The sequence below is a fragment of the Ovis canadensis genome, chromosome 19 (genome assembly GCF_042477335.2).
Source record: "Ovis canadensis isolate MfBH-ARS-UI-01 breed Bighorn chromosome 19, ARS-UI_OviCan_v2, whole genome shotgun sequence".
NCBI lineage: Eukaryota > Metazoa > Chordata > Mammalia > Artiodactyla > Bovidae > Ovis > Ovis canadensis.
In genome coordinates this window covers 50,582,503-50,599,488 of record NC_091263.1, presented here as the reverse complement: position 1 = coordinate 50,599,488, position 16,986 = coordinate 50,582,503, and the positions used below count along the sequence as shown (strand labels likewise).

Here is a 16,986-nt window from a genome sequence, read left to right as displayed (position 1 = left end):
TAGTTCTAATTTCAGGTGGAGTGCAGATGACTCCACCCTTATGGGAGAAAGTGAAGAGGAGCTAAAAAGCCTCTTGATGAAAGTGAAAGAGGAGAGTGAAAAAGTTGGCTTAAAGCTCAACATTCAGAAAACGAAGATCATGGCATCTGGTCCTATCACTTCATGGGAAATAGATGGGGAAACAGTGGAAACAGTGTCAGACTTTATTTTGGGGGGCTCCAAAATCACTGCACATGGTGACTGCAGCCATGAAATTAAAAGACGCTTACTTCTTGGAAGAAAAGTTATGACCAACCTAGATAGTATATTCAAAAGCAGAGACATTACTTTGCCGACTAAGGTCGGTCTAGTCAAGGCTATGGTTTTTCCTGTGGTCATGTATGGATGTGAGAGTTGGACTGTGAAGAAGGCTGAGTGCCGAAGAACTGATGCTTTTGAACTGTGGTGTTGGAGAAGACTCTTGAGAGTCCTGTGGACTGCAAGGAGATCCAACCAGTCCATTCTGAAGGAGATCAGCCCTGGGATTTCTTTGGAAGGAATGATGCTAAAGCTGAAGCTCTAGTACTTTGGCCACCTCATGCGAAGAGTTGACTCATTGGAAAAGACTCTGATGCTGGGAGGGATTGAGGGCAGGAGGAGAAGGGGACAACCAAGGATGAGACTGCTGGATGGCATCACAGACTCGATGGACGTGAGTCTGAGTGAACTCCGGGAGATGGTGATGGACAGGGAGGCCTGGCGTGCTGCGATTCATGGCGTCGCAAAGAGTCGGACATGACTGAGCGATTGAACTGAACTGAACTGTGGCGGTAGTGAGTGGAGCATTCACGGGAAGTCATCAATTTGACAACACTGGGGTTGGTCTCCAGTAAATGCACGTCATTGCCTGGGACCCCAAATCATCTCCCAAGGAAGAAGCCCTTAATGCAGTTATTTGAAACACTTTACATAATGTTAAAATGAAGTTTCCATGTGAGTTATACAAGCGGAGGACAATAAAATCCACATCGACGGTCTGAGTGGGACTCCCTTCCAACATGTGGAAAAATATTAGCCAAAAGAGCAAACACCATAACCTATTTACTCCTGTGTCTTTTTTCCCCCCCAGCAGCCACAGGAGAAGGATTTGGCATGAGGGGATTCCCAGAGTGAACCTGACAGAATTTCTCTAGTGGAGCTCATTACAAGACTAGATAAGCCTGATTGTGATAAGATGCCGTAAAGGAATGTCTATGCTAATAACTCCAGAAAGGTAAGGGGGCGGGTGGAGGTGATTGAGAGCCTTCTGTTGAAGTGAAAGTGACTTTCAGTTTCAAACAACTGTACTAGGGTATTCAGTGTGTAGAAAGGAGTGTCTGTAGTACACAGTGTTCCTGCTGAGAGGGTTCTCGCAGAAAGCCTGTAATTAGAAGCCCTGAAGTACCCACTTCTCCATGAAGAAGGCTGGAGGACAGCCTGCTAAGGTAATAGGGTTTGAGTGTGACTGTGTCTGTGTTAAGAGTGAGAGAGAGAGAGTGTATGTGTGTGTCCTCAGTCTCCATTTCCCAGCATCACCATCTAATTACCATATAATACCAAGGTTTATGAGTTTCCAGTGGTGGGGAAAAAAGAAATAAAAACAAAGGGAAACAAAAAAGCCACTTAACAGGACCCTTAAAAAATTGTGATTCAGAGAAAGAGATATTTGAACCCACATCCAAAAGCAGCTCATCTAACATGGAGGCAGGAGAGTGACTTAGCCTTTGAAGCAGCCAGCAAAATTCCTCCCCACTCTCAGATTCTGACCTTCTTGACTTCTTATTTCATTTGCACTCATGGTAAACCTTCTTAGAAGCCCTCTCAATGCTGCTGGTATATGCCACTGAGAATAAGAAAATGAGGACTTGGTGGTGATGTCACCATCTTTTTGTCTATCTCCACTCATATATATGAAAATGGGCTTCTTCTGAGCCAACCAAGCCTTTCTTGGGCTGATCCTCTGAATTACTTATTTCAGGAAGGGTCTGTGAGAACTGAAATTTGCATTTGTCTGGAAGGGATAGTTTGGCAAATCCAACTTAATTCTATAGTCACTCCTGAACCTTCGCAGTATCTCAAGGAGAGGCTCGTGCTCCCCCTTGGTAAGGTTTATGAGATGCATTGTGTATACTAACCTAATTTATGTTTCCTATTCACAGATGGTAAATGTAAAGTTTCTCAAGGGGAAGAAATTACATCCCATACAACTTGGGGTTTGTGTTCATCTGTCCATGACTATAATACATCTCAGGTAGGTTTAGTCCCTACCCCAAAACAGAAATAGCTGGTCTTGACACTCAGTTGAAAAAGAAAAGATGACACTGTATATTTCAGCCAATTGTATTATCAATATTCTATCTCAAACAATAATATTGGTTGTGTTTTTTTTAACCCCTCAAAATGGATGGAAAAATTAGGTCTGATTTAATCTCTCTTAGCTCTGCATGGTATAACAATATTAAGTCATATGTTTGGAGTTTGAGTAGCTGGAGGCAGTTGCTACATCAAACTCAAATGGCCACCCAGAACTTATTTTCACTGTGGTAGGTATGTGTCTTCTCATACATTTTGGTGGTTGCTGTTTATTTTTTTAAGAGGAAGCATCACAGCATTAACATCAAACAGATGTAATTGAGTTCAGCTTTGAATTTTTTTTCTTAAAATACAATAACCTTTTGTTTTTATTTATTCAACACATATTTTTTGAGCACTTAGTATGTGTTGCATTGTTCTCAGCATTGGAGATACAACAGTGGACAGACAAAAAACCTGCCTTCATGCAATTATATTACTGTAGCTGACTAGACTCCTAATATCAACACTGTAAATGTATGCAGAACTGACCCACAATTATTAACCTTAATCATGGGGTAATAATATAACAGGAAATTCTAATTACTGAGTAAGTCTAGAAAACTTTTCCTTGGTTTTACGATATGCTATGGTTTTATTCTATTGACTTCCTTTTTTACTGGTTTTCATGAATAAGGCTACAAATTGACAAGGATGACCACTGTTTAGACCTTGACCTTGGAGCCTACCTGTCCTGAATGGATATCCCTAATCTACATTTGGCTCTGTGACCTTGAGGAAGGTACTCAATTCTGCTAATTCACAATTTCCCCATTTGTATTTTTTAATGGGAATAATAAGAATATGTCCCTTGAGATAATGTTGAGAATTAAAGTGAGATGACATAAGCAAGTCATCTGGCCTAAATCAACATATCTCAACCTTTTTTCTCCCTCACTGACCCTATCAGTAAGTTTTTTAAGATTTCTTTTCCCCTAATCAACACCCGCCCCCTTCAATGAAATTTTAATACCACAGATTTCTCATATGGCTGTTTCGGTATTGTGTACTTATACACAAGAAGAATTTTTTTTTTTTCACTTCCCAAAAACCCAATGTTTTTTCCCTTACAGGTGATATTGCTCCCCAATGAGAAAAGTTGGCTTAGAGCTTGGCACAGTACTTGCTGAGTCTTAAACAATATAATAGTCATAGTAAAAATAAATAGAAGGCCCTGTGTCACCAGACTACAGAAGAGCATAAAAAGTCTGATAAAAAGCAAAAACCCATCAGCTCTGTTATCCAGGGAACCAAAGCCCAAATCCACTATCACAGCCAGCAGCATCTGTAAGCTAGAGTTGAGCCCGTATCAGAAGATCTTGCTGATGAGAAAAAGGCAAGATGCAAAGCAGCAGGGCAGCTAGACAAGGTGTGATTACAACTCTTAATCAGTCAACGCAGGTTACCCATCACTTACACATGCAGAGAAGAACCAAGACAGCACCAAAGTGCTCCCAGTTAGAGATGTGGGCACAGAGTTTTTTCTGGCCTGAAAACTCCACTTCCCACTTTTCTCCCATCCAAGTCTCACTCCTCCATCAAGTCCACCCAAAGCACCAATTCCTAATGATGTCTTTTTCAATACAAAGTCTTTGCCAGGTTTCAGTCATCACACAAATCTAAGCTGAAGGACAATTTACAGAATTTACAGTTTATTTTAAAAAATGTTGAGGTATGAAAGACTAGGATTGGTTGAGGAGGAACTCCCCCAAATTGGAGAGTACAAGACATCTAAATATAATATGGTACCCTGGACTGAACCCTGAAACAGAAAAAGACTTTAGTGGGGAAAAAAAAAAAAAAAAACAGTGAAATCCAAAGAGTCCTTAGTTAACAGTATTGTGTCAATGTTAATTTCTCAGTTTTGATCATTGTTCATGGTTACATAAGAGGTTAACATTAGGGGAAGCTGGTTATGGCAAAACATACTATTTCTGCAACTTTTCTCCATATTTAAATGATTTTGAAATAGTAAATTTAAGAAAGATGATGATTTGTTCATTCATTCTTGCAACAAGTGTGCCCAGAGGCTGGTAATCAGCAATGAACCAAGCAAAACAAAAATTCCTAATGCCATGGATTTTATTCTATACTTTAGGGATTTCACCCTTTCTGAGTATAGCTATGGGGCAACACCTATGGGCCCGATCTTGTCTGTTAACTGCTGTGCCATCCGTGTGCTCATGCCACGCCCCCGTGTTGGGAGTGTAAGTTGCATACAGGCATATGGCTCTTTCCCTCTGCTTTTCTCCAGGGGAGTGGACGAGAGATGAGAGCTCTTAAGTCCACTGCCTGGCAAGTAACATATGCCTAGAACAGTGCATAATATAGGCTAGACCTTGGATAGGTAATATGAGATGCCATTTTTAAAAACGTGAAAGCTTTTGACACAGAGCCTGTTCACAAAGTAACTGTTCAGGGACTTCCCTGGTGGTCCTACGGTTAGGACCTCATGCTTCCACTGCAGGGGGCATGGATTCAACCCTTGGTCAGGGAACTAAGATCCCACATGCAGCGAGGCCCCCCCAAAAAAAAACAACACACACACACAACAAAGTAGGTATTCAATTACCATATTCCTTGGCTTGAATGAATGATCATCTGTTTGTCTCCTCAGACTTAAATGTTACAATTTTATGACATGTAATACTTAATTTCTTGACAAGTAGGAGTGTATGTATGTGTGTTAGAGAAATAGCGCGAGAGAATGATAGGGAATTTATTTTAGAGGCAGTGGGAAACAGAAACGGAGATCTGAACTGATACATCCTAATGGCTCTGACACTTCAAGAAACAAATTAAGTTGGGATTTAAAAGATTTCCCTAGATGGGACTTCCCTAGTAGCTCAGATGGTAAAGTGTCTTCCTGCAATGCAGGAGACCCGGGATCTTTGATCCCTGGGTCTGAATACCCCCTGGAGAAGGAAATGGCACCCCACTCCTATACTGTTGCCTGGAAAATCCCATGGATGGAGGAGCATAGTACACTACAGTCCTGGGGTTGCAAAGAGTCGGACGTGACTGAGTGACTTCACTTTCTTTCTTTAAAAGATTTCAACAACGTGCTTTAAAAGACAAGGATGATAATCAACAGAGAAATGCCAAGAAATCCCTGTCATACTTACCAGATTTTAGCTACTTACACATAAATTAGAACAAAAAAATCCCAAACCTGTCAGATGGTTCTTAAAATGCAGTGTGCTTTTGTGGATAAGTGTGGAATTACATTTTTGTTGGTAAAGACCTTCCTGTTCATCCCTGTACCCTAACCATCTGACACACTTCCTTAGTACATGTAATGATGTGTGTAAGTTCAGGGTCAGGCCCATCATGTAGTCCATACACCTGGTCCTTTTTCCAGGATTCACTCTATTAGCAAATGTCACCTCCATCCACCCCATTCTAGAAGCCAGAACCTCACCAATCAGCCTGGATAACCCTGGCAGGTACATCTCGAAGTTCTGACAAATTTTCCTCCTAAATACGTTTCATGTCTGTCCACGACTGTCTCTGCTGCTAACATTCTCATCCACCATGATCTTTAGCCTGGACAATTATAATACCTTCTAAACTGGTTTCCCAACCTATAATCTATCTTGCTTATAGCAGAAAGAGAGACTTAAAAAACATTTTTTTTTTTTAAGTAAATCTGATCAAGTCATTTACCAACTTAAGTCTCCAAAGAAGAAAATCTTCAATTTGACCTAAAAGAGCATGCTTGGTCTTGTCTCTGCCAACCTCTCCAGCATTCTCTCTCAGCACATGATTTCTGTCTCTTTCTCTGCTGTCTTCACTAGCAATCATTCACTATTTCAAAACATACCAAACTGGGACCACCGGTAAAGGCTTTCCACCAAATCACCCTCATTCCACCTACTCAACTTTTGTGTCTCACTTAAACAGCACTTTCTCATAAAAGACCTGCAACAACCCCCCACGTTCAGTGAGTTGGTGACCTCAAAGATAACCTTTAATGATGTCCATTTCTTGGTACTCAGACTATTATATACTCTCCACTCACAGGTACCAGGGTTGGTCTGTGTGACAAATAGGAAAAGTGATGGTCTTTCACTTCCAAGGGTGGGTTATAAGACAGTACCACTTCCATCTTGGTCATTTGTGCACACTCTCTGTCTCCTATTGGACTGTTTAGGGAAGGCAGCTGTCATCAGGTAAGCATCTGAGAACCGAAGCCTTCTGCCGAGGGATACATAATGATCTTCAAAGTACATTCTTTAGCCCCAGTCGAACTTTCAGATCATGGTAGCCCCAGTCATCTGACTTTATCCTTTTCAGAATATATGAAGTAAGTCCACCCAGCTACACCACTTCCAGATTTTTGACAATCAGAATTGAGACCCTGAGATTAAATATTTGTTTTACATTGCTAAGTTTTAGGGTAATTTGATGGGGCGGCGGGGGGTGTAACTCACACAGCAATAGATAATCAACAAACTTACTTAAATATCCAGGTCATACCCTCTCACAGAATCTTAGTGCTTCCTCTCCTTTCTTATGCATATAGTAATTGGTAATTACATATTTATGGAAGTAAATGCATCAGTGTTGGTTTCTTCATCAGCTTTGTCTCTCCATCTCACCCTGGTGTTTCTAGAATTTTGCACAAGGCACAAAGTGCACCATCAAAAACATTCAGTTCAGTTCAGTTCAGTCGCTCAGTCATGTCTGACTCTTTGCAGCCCCATGAATCGCAGCATGCCAGGCCTCCCTGTCAATCACCAACTCCAGGACTTCACTCAAACTCATGTCCATCGAGTCAGTGATGCCATCCAGCCATCTCATCCTCTGTTGTCCCCTTCTCCTCCTGCCCCCAATCCCTCCCAGCATCAGGGTCTTTTCCAATGAGTCAGCTCTTCGCATAAGGTGGCCAAAGTATTGGAGTTTCAGCTTTAGCATCAGTCCTTCCAATGAACACCCAGGACTGATCTCCTTTAGAATGGATTGGGTAGATCTCCTTGCAGTCCAAGGGACTCTCAAGAGTCTTCTCCAACACCACAGTTCAAAAGCATCAATTCTTCGGCGCTCAGCCTTCTTCACAGTCCAACTCTCACATCCATGCATGACCACAGGAAAAACCATAGCCTTGACCAGACGGACCTTTGTTGGCAAAGTAATGTCTCTGCTTTTCAATATGCTATCTAGGTTGGTCATAACTTTCTTCCAAGGAGTAAGCATCTTTTAATTTCATGGCTGCAGTCACTATCTGCAGTGATTTTGGAGTCCAAAAAAATAAAATCTGCCAGTGTTTCCACTGTTTCCCCATCTATTTCCCATGAAGTGACGGGACCAGATGCCATGATCTTCGTCTTCTGAATGTTGAGCTTTAAGCCAACTTTTTCGCTCTCCTCTTTCACTTTCAACAAGAGGCTTTTTAGTTCCTCTTCACTTTCTGACACTAGGATTCTATTTTCAAAGTCATATACCGGGAAGATTTTCCTTCAGTAACGTAACCACCTTGTTAAACTTGCTTTTTGGTAGGGAGTCACTATACATAACATGAGCCCTAGATGTAGTCAGTAATTAATATGAGAGATCCATGTAAACAAGTACCCAAACACAGCCTCATCCACCATTACTGTCACTCTGCAGCATGCCTTCAACAGGGAACACTGGCTGTCAAACCCAACAGGCTAATCATAACAATAAAATAGCATCTGATCCCGATTTGGTCAGATTGCACTTTCCCTCCTGTCACTGTCATGGAGATCTATGGAAGTCCGGGGCACTAATAGACTTTCTCACCCCTGAAGGATAATTATCAGAGTACTGCACGTTAAGCACAATGTCTTCCTAAGAACTAGAGGTAAATGCTCTCAATACCCAACCAGGGGACTAAGTGCCCTAACTTGTTTCTATTTTCAATTGGTTGATTTTCATTCAACCAAAGATGAAAACCACGTTGTTGGTCTCCCCTCTGTAACATAAAAACTGCTGGTCGTAAATGGAATCATCTTTGAAGTAAAATACAGCCAGCAGTACGCCCAAAGAGATGTGACAGGCCATCAATACCCAGTGTTAACTCAAAGCTGATGATATATTTTATTCTCTCCCTGCACAATGCATCTTCAGCTACTTCCCCACTTAAGGTCTTATGGGTAGACAAGGGGAACAAAAGGCCCACAATTCACTTCCAAGAAACACAGGGCTTTAGCCATCACTTCCAGTGTGTTGAATGTGGAAGCTAGAGTTGTGCAGCCTTTCTTGAATACATACTTTCAACAGCGGCGCTTGCTTAAAACAAAAAAAATCTGGATTTTTGATCCCATCTCGATACATTCAGTCAGAATTTGCAGAGAAAGAGCCTTGGAATCAGCCTTTTTAACAAGTAACTGAAGAAATGGACTCTACTGCCAGGCCTTAAAGCACATAAAAGGCATAAAAGTTGATCCATTGGAATAAATTTTTGCTTCAGTACAGATGCAGTCCACTTTTTGAAAATGTTACAGGCAAAGCATCCTCCACAAGTAAGTCTTACTACAACAACACAACCAGTACGATAGATGTATAAAGATAGAGAAAAAAAGTTATTTGATCTATGAGATGTAGCAAAAGCAGCTGTTAGAGGGAAGTTCATAGTGATACAAGCCTTCCTCAAAAGGCAAGAAAAATCTCAGATAAACAACCTAACCCACCACGTAAAAGAGTGAGAAAAAGAAGAACAAACAAAACCTAAAGTCAGTAGAAGGGAGGCAACAATAAAGATTGGATGGGGTGGCAGTTTAGTTGCTAAGTTGTGTCTGACTCTTGTGACCCTATGGACTGTAGCCCGCCAGGCTCCTCTGTCCATGGGATTTCCCAGGCAATAATACTGGAGTGGTTTGCCATTTCCTTCTTGAGAAGATCTTCCCAACCCAAGGATAGGACCCACATCCCCTACACTGCAAACAAATTCTTTACCACTGAGCCACCAGGAAAGTCCCAATAGAGATTGGAGAGGAAATAAAAACAACTTGTTTGAGGCACTTCGGTGTCAAACCTGGCGCTCTCCTTATTTCTGTGAAGTGAAGTCGCTCAGTCGTGTCCGACTCTTTGCGACCCCATGGACTGTGGCCTTCCAGGCTCCTCTGTCCATGGGATTTTCCAGGCAATATACTGGAGTGGATTGCCATTTCGTTCTGCAGGGGATCTTCCCAACCCAGGGATTGAACCTGGGTCTCTCGCACTATAGACAGACACTTAACCATCTGAGCCACCCAGGAAGTCCAACTTTGATCTTTTTTCTGTAACAGGCTCTATACCTTAGGGTTTTATCAAGACTTTGTACCTCTATGTAGAAAAATATTTCACAGATCTTTAAACATGACTAAGAAAACTCAGAACATATAACATTGATTTTTTTTTCATTAGTAACACTTCCCTATTTGGCATAGGTTTGAGTTATAAAGAAAATCTCATTTTATCAAAGTATTTTGAGAGCTATTTTACCCCCTCCATATGTGTATTCAGTCCTTTATCCTCAGTACCAGGGCCCCATTTACAGTATCTATGGTTGGGGCAAAGGAAAAGTAAGGATTCTACCCAGATTAAAGTGGAGGATATTAGCAATGGATAAACTAATAATTCAAAAAGTTCTATTTCACCTGTTTGTCACAAAGGAAAAAACCACCACACAGGAAAATCTAAACTCAAGAAGCAATATCCTAGTATCTGCTTAGCTGGAAGTCAAAGAACCCTGAGATGTTTGGGAAAGAGCTCTGAGGCAGGGGCCCATGTGTGCGTGCATGTAAGTCACTTCAGCCGTATCTCACTCTTTGCAACCCTATGGGTTGTAGCCCGCCAACTCCTCTGCCCATGCAATTCTCTAGGCATGAATACTGGACTGGATTGCCATGCCCTTCTCCAGGGGATCTTCCTGACCCAGGGATTCAACCTGTATCTCCTGCATTGGCAGAGAGACAACTAGAGCCACGGAAAGCCCAAGAGTCCATGACCCTCCTGAAATCACAGTCAGACTCTGATATTATGCTCTCATGAGCACTATTTGTTGGAGAGGATTGATGGATTTCATCCTACTATTAAAAAAACTTCTGACTCTCCCCCACCCACGCAGATGAAGAATTAAGTTCTGTTTTCTTCTAGAAAAGATCCAGAATCTTAGGATAATCAAACGGACAGAGACTTTTTAGACCTAATTTATGGCCACTCTTATTTGACACATGAAAAAGTGAGACACAAGCATGTGATGACTACTTTCACTCAAAGAAGATAAAATACGAGTTTTTCACTTTTTAAAAGAAGCCATTGCTTTACAAAACTGTATTAATACATTTACACAGACTTGGCCAAACCACAGCTGGGCAGATATGCCCACCTCAACTATAATAAGCAATTAACAAGTATTTAAAATGTTTTCTAGAAAATAAAAAAATAAGACATACCGTGCTTCACCAAGTGTAAGATAACAATCATAATTTATGAAGCAATAAGGCAGGAAATAAACTGCCAATTAAATAACAAGATGGTTGAATGCATGTGCATTTCTAAAAATCTGCATCTTAGACTTGATGAAATGCAATATTGCAAAAAAGTAATGCCTTGATTTATATGACTCCTGGAAGAACAGAATGTAGTAAACTTCCTTTTGTAAGAATTAAACTGTAAACGAAAGCCTGTGAAACATTAAAAGTCCTCTTTGCAACATCTTTGAGACTAGCACATACTGAGTTAATCACAAGAGAAGAAATCATACAAAATTATTCATACATACGTCAAGTATCTTATTTTAACACACAGGGTGTTCATTCCTTCATCCATCTTTTAAAGTAGATTGAGAACTATTTTTGGACATATGTTACCAGTTTAGGATTCTATAGGCTCTTTCTTGACATAAACACTTCTAATTTAGAGTCTATGATTTCCAATTTGGGTTCAGTTGAAATGGAGTGATAATGTAAAGACACTTGCAAAGCAACGTGAATGATTTAGATTTTCTTTTAATGACTTCTCTTTACATTTTGCAGTTATTCCAACAGCTAATTTAACAACCTGCCCACAACCAACACCCAGCAACCAGGTGTGCAAGTGAGACAGCTAGGAAATAGATCATCCAGCCCGAGCCAAGCCTTTGGAGGGTTCAGCCACTGAGGCTGATATCCACTGAGATGAAGTTGGCCCAGGACAACCGAGCCAAGCCACTCCCAGTTTCCCCTTCTACAGGAACTATATGGAGCTATGCATTGTTTGAAGTCACAAAGTCTGTGGATAGTTTGTCACATAAAAGTTATAACACATACAGCAGCCTTCTGAACAACGTAGGCAGTTAGCAGGCTCAGGGTGCCTTTCAGAATGAAGACTGAATTGATTAAGTGAAGCTTCCTTAAGTTCTCTGAATTTCTTTATCACTGAAGGTGAAAGGGGCTCATCTGTGTCCAACTCTGTGACCCCATGGACTATACAGTACATGGAATTCTCCAGGCCAGAATACTGGAGTGAGTAGCCTTTCCCTTTTCCAGGGGATCTTCCCGACCCAGGGATTGAACCCAGGTCTCCCTCATTGCAGGTGGATTGTTTACCAGCTGAGCCACAAGGGAAGCACTTCTGTACTACTAGAGGCTACCAAATACTCCTTTTATGTGAGACGCTAGTCTACATTCCAGGCGTCCCTGGTGGCTCAGGGGTAAAGAATCCGCCTTCCAATGCAGGAGATGTGGGTTCGATTCCTGGGTCGGGAAGATCCCCTAGAGGAAGGAATGGCAACCCACTCCAGTATGCTTGTCTGGAGAATCCCATGAACAGAGAAGCCTGGTGGGCTATAGTCCACAGGATCACAAAGAGTAGGATATGACTAAAGTGACTTACCACATGGCAGTCTTCTTTCCTAATTCACCAGAATGGTACTGAATCAAAGGTAAGTAATAAATTAAGAGATGGTAGCAATATGTGAACCATGAACTTCCAGATGTTCAAGCTGGTTTTAGAAAAGGCAGAGGAACCAGAGATCAAATTGCCAACATCCGCTGGATCATGGAAAAAGCAAGAGAGTTCCAGAAAAACATCTATTTCTGACTATGCCAAAACATCTTTACTGACTATGCCAAAGCCTTTGACTGTGTGGATCACAATAAACTGTGGAAAATTCTGAAGAGATAGGAATACCAGACCACCTGACCTGCCTCTTAAGAAACCTATATGCAGGTCAGGAAGCAACAGTTAGTACTGGACATGGAACAACAGACTGGTTTCAAATAGGAAAAGACGTACGTCAAGGCTGTATATAGTCACCCTGCTTATTCAACTTATACGCAGAGTACATCATGAGAAACACTGGGCTAGAAGAAGCACAAGCTGGAATCAAGATTGCCGGGAGAAATATCAATAACCTCAGATATGCAGAAGACACCACCCTTATGGCAGAAAGTGAAAAACTAAAAAGCCTCTTGATGAAAGTGAAAGAGGAGAGTCAAAAAGTTGGCTTAAAGCTCAACATTCAGAAAACAAAGATCATGGCATCTGGTCCCATCACTTCATGGCAAATAGATGGGGAAACAGTGGAAACAGTGTCAGACTTTATTTTGAGGGGCTCCAAAATCACTGCAGATGGTGATTGCAGCCATGAAATTAAAAGATGCTTACTCCTTGGAAGGAAAGTTATGACCAACCTAGATAGCATATTGAAAAGCAGAGACATTACTTTGCCAACAAAGGTCCGTCTAGTCAAGGCTATGGTTTCTCCTGTGGTCATGTATGGATGTGAGAGTTGGACTGTGAAGAAAGCTGAGTGCCGAAGAATTGATGCTTTTGAACTGTGGTGTTGGAGAAGACTCTTGAGAGTCCCTTGGACTGCAAGGAGATCCAACCAGTCCATTCTGAAGGAGAGCAGCCCTGGGATTTCTTTGGAAGGAATGATGTTAAAGCTGAAACTCCAGTACTTTGGCCACCTCATGCGAAGAGCTGACTCACTGGAAAAGACCCTGATTCTGGGAGGCATTGGGGGTAGGAGGAGAAGGAGACGACAGAGGAAGAGATGGCTGGATGGCATCATGGACTCGATGGACATGAGTGTGGGTGAACCCCGGGAGCTGGTGATGAACAGGGAGGCCTGGCGTGCTGCGATTCATGGGGTCGCAAAGAGTCGGACATGACTGAGTGACTGAACTGAACTGAACAATGGTACCAGTAAGCAAGAGGGTTGGGGTAAAGGTGGCTGAGCCCTGTAACAAATGGAAGTTGGGAAGAAAAGAGAATCTGGGAAAATCCAACCCACTCTGTGCTTGCTTGCTGACTTCATGATGTCAAACCAGTGTCCACTGCCTGTTACCCTTCCTTAACACCTCCAAGTGGCTCCTGGCCAAAACCTCAATTCTATCTGCTTTCCTCTCCTGGACTGCACTGTACTTCTAAAGGTCTAAATTGGGGAGTCATCGGTTCTTGGAATAGCCAAGCTTGAAAAAGTAGGTCTCTAAGCCCACATACAAGTCTCTGTCATAAAAAAAAAAAAAAAAAAAAACAAAATCTGGGGCAGAAAAAAACCCAGGAGTAAGTGATCTAGAAAATACCTACATTTTAGTAGAGCCAATCCAGTCCCTCTTTATACGCAAAGAAAATCAATTAGCAGAAACTACTGGTGTTTTATTCAAGTCCTCATGGTCAAGCCTTAGCTAAATAAATCTGTTTTATGAACTATAAAAGAGGCTAACAGAGAAGCATGTATTAGATGAAGCTGGCTTATAAGACCTCAAAATTCAGAGGGCAAGAGTAGACTCCCACTGGCAAAAACAGAAATAGATACCATGGTTCTCATGTGTCCTGAACATACTTTCTTATAATTATCTTATATATTTTACAGATAAGGAAACATTTCAAGTCATGGGGATTAAGAATTTGCAAATCACATGGTGAGCACCCACTTCGCTTGCTCTACACTAAGACGGGGAAGCTAATGCACAGATGTGTCTCTCCTGGCCCTTTCTTCCATTAGCACTGGTCAGAGCAGCGGCATTCCAGCCGCTTACTCTCTTGGATGGTGGTGGGTTCCCTCTGACTATGCCCAACTTCATCATACAAGAAGGGTAGAGAGGCTGCAGAAAGAGCTGAACTCCAGCTCAAAAGTAAGAGCCTAATTTTGGTAAAAACATAGACAATTCGTCCTATAGTTCCTTTGCCTCCAGGACCGAAATCAGTTTGACAGCACAGAAAATAGAATCAAGAACAGAACTCACAAATTCATCTTACCTCTTGTAAGCTCTGTGTTCCTGGGTGAGTCAGATCGGACCAACATCACTGAGTTTCATAAAGATTACATAAGAATGTCTACAAAATAACTGCCAACAGCAAACACCCATTACATACACGATGCTGATCTCTAATTTAATCAGTGCTTATGAGCACAAGTTTTGTAATCTTTCCGACCTGGATTCAAACCCAGATGCAGCCACTGATAGGTCGGTAAGTGAGGTACTCCACTCTCCTAAACTCAATGTTCTCGTCAGTAAAATGGGATTGACATTCATGTGAATTCACTGGGTTATCAGGAGTTGTTATAAATTCAGTACAAATACTGCCAACAACTAATGGTTACCAAATGCAAACTTACATCAAACCAAGCCTTAATGTGTGTATAGTCATACTACGGTGATCGTAAGCCTTCTTATGGTGATCCATAAGCCTTCTTCATCCTTACCTTCTCACTAAGGTAGGTACTGGAGTGTGGCACTTGGAAAATACATCACAGATGCAGCTTCCAGCAAAAGGACATATGATAAGGAAGCACTCCAGCACGGAGAGGCTGGACTCCAGGGAAACAAGACACAGGTCCCCTCAGGCCAAACGGACCAGCTGAGCTCCTGGATTCACTGTTCTCCATTCCTTCTCTTCTACTAAAGGGGCCAGAAAAACTGATCAGAATGGAGTGCAGGGCTGGCAGGTGACCTCATGGATCCTGGACCAGTGGCCCTGCCTTAGATAAGGCTACAAAAATAGACAACAAATCTTTTAAGGAAAAAAATAAAAAATAAAACCGTCAGAACAGATTTATTTTAAAGATTCTTTCCTTCCTTTTACAATCACAATGTGCTTCACAAATGCCCTGATTTTGATATTTCCACTGCCATGTTCTGCCCCTGCTTTTGGCCTCCTTCCACATCTAATTCTGATTTTTCTTTTTCACTGAATAGATCTAGCCAAGGCAAAGAGATGATTAGATGGCGTAAGAATGAATGAGATTTTATTTTAAAAATCCCTTATAAATAACTCCCTGCAGAAATCTTGAAATAACTGTGGACAAGAGTTGTCATCTAATTTACAATACTAACAACAAGTACACCAGAAAAAAAAAAAATAGCAGGCCATGTAGTAGCTATTCCTGAATCCCCCAGGAAATTAAAAATAGGCACAGCCTCATCTCATGTTCAATAGCAAACTCAAGATTTATTTGGTTAACATTTTGATGGTCTAACAGTATTCTAACTTGTAGCCAGGGTCTTTAGCAGAGAGACTTTGTCAAAACTGCTCTTAAATGGCATCACTAATGTTTGAACATCATTAAATGTCTATGAGAGAATAAGTTTACTGGTCTCTCACTGCCAACCAACCCATCCATGGCAGAAATACAGTGTGTTTCCAAAGGCTTCAGACCAAGTTGGACAGCAACTTAAAAATTGAGATGAGCCAGCAGGCTACATATTCAGACTACAGGTACCCCAGAGAAGACAAACACAGTAAACCTTCAGTTGAGACCAGCTGATCTGCCAAGATACTATGGATACTAACAGCAACTTCTGCCCAAACCTAGATTCTCACCAACAGGCACCAATGCAAGCCCATATGCACATGTGCACACAGAGGGGTATATATACTGGGCTCCCCTCATGGCTCAGACAGTAAGGAATCTGCCAGCAACGCAGGAGGCCCAGGTTCGATCCCTGGGTCAGAAAGATCCCCTGGAGAAGGGCATGGCAACCCACTCCAGGATTCTTGCCTGAAGAACTCCATGGACAGAGAAGCCTGGTGGGCTACAATCCACGGGGTCACAAAAAGTTGGACATGACTAAGTGACTCAAACAAACACATACACACACACACACACACGAATGTACAAACAATTTATGAAACGATTAAACACAGTTCTAGTGATCAAAAGCAAGAGAAAAGAAGTGTACATGATTTAAGACACCTTTTCTCTTTACTTCTCATTATCAAATGCTGTGGCCTGTATCAGATACAGATTAACTCTATTCTTCTTATCAACGGCCTATCATATTCCTTGCTGTGAACCCACAGTATGTAGCCAAATCTAGCATGTCTGTACTAATTAGAAAATACTCCGGCCCAGTAACAGACCACAAGAGTTTCATAAGACTGTAGAAGACTGTAAAAGTAGAACTGTAGGAGAAGTTTAAAATAAAAACATGCAGCGGCCATCCGCACTCATGATTGTTAAGTAAAATGTTTTGATTGGTTTACTGCTGCTGCTAAGTCACTTCAGTCGTGTCCGACTCTGTGCGACCCCACAGACAGCAGCCCACCAGGCTCCCCCGTCCCTGGGATTCTCCAGGCAAGAACACTGGAGTGGGTTGCCATGCATGGAGTGGGTTTCTCCAATGCATGAAAGTAGAAAGTGAAAGTGAAGTCGCTCAGTTGTGTCCAACCCTCAGCGAC

At 41.8% G+C, this 16,986-nt stretch overlaps 1 protein-coding gene across 19 annotated transcripts in view; it reads right to left on the bottom strand.

The window, feature by feature from the left end:
- MAGI1 (membrane associated guanylate kinase, WW and PDZ domain containing 1) overlaps window positions 1-16,986 on the bottom strand; it is a 651,771-nt gene that overhangs the window by 182,216 nt on the left and 452,569 nt on the right. The gene's annotated exons all lie outside the window — the stretch shown is intronic.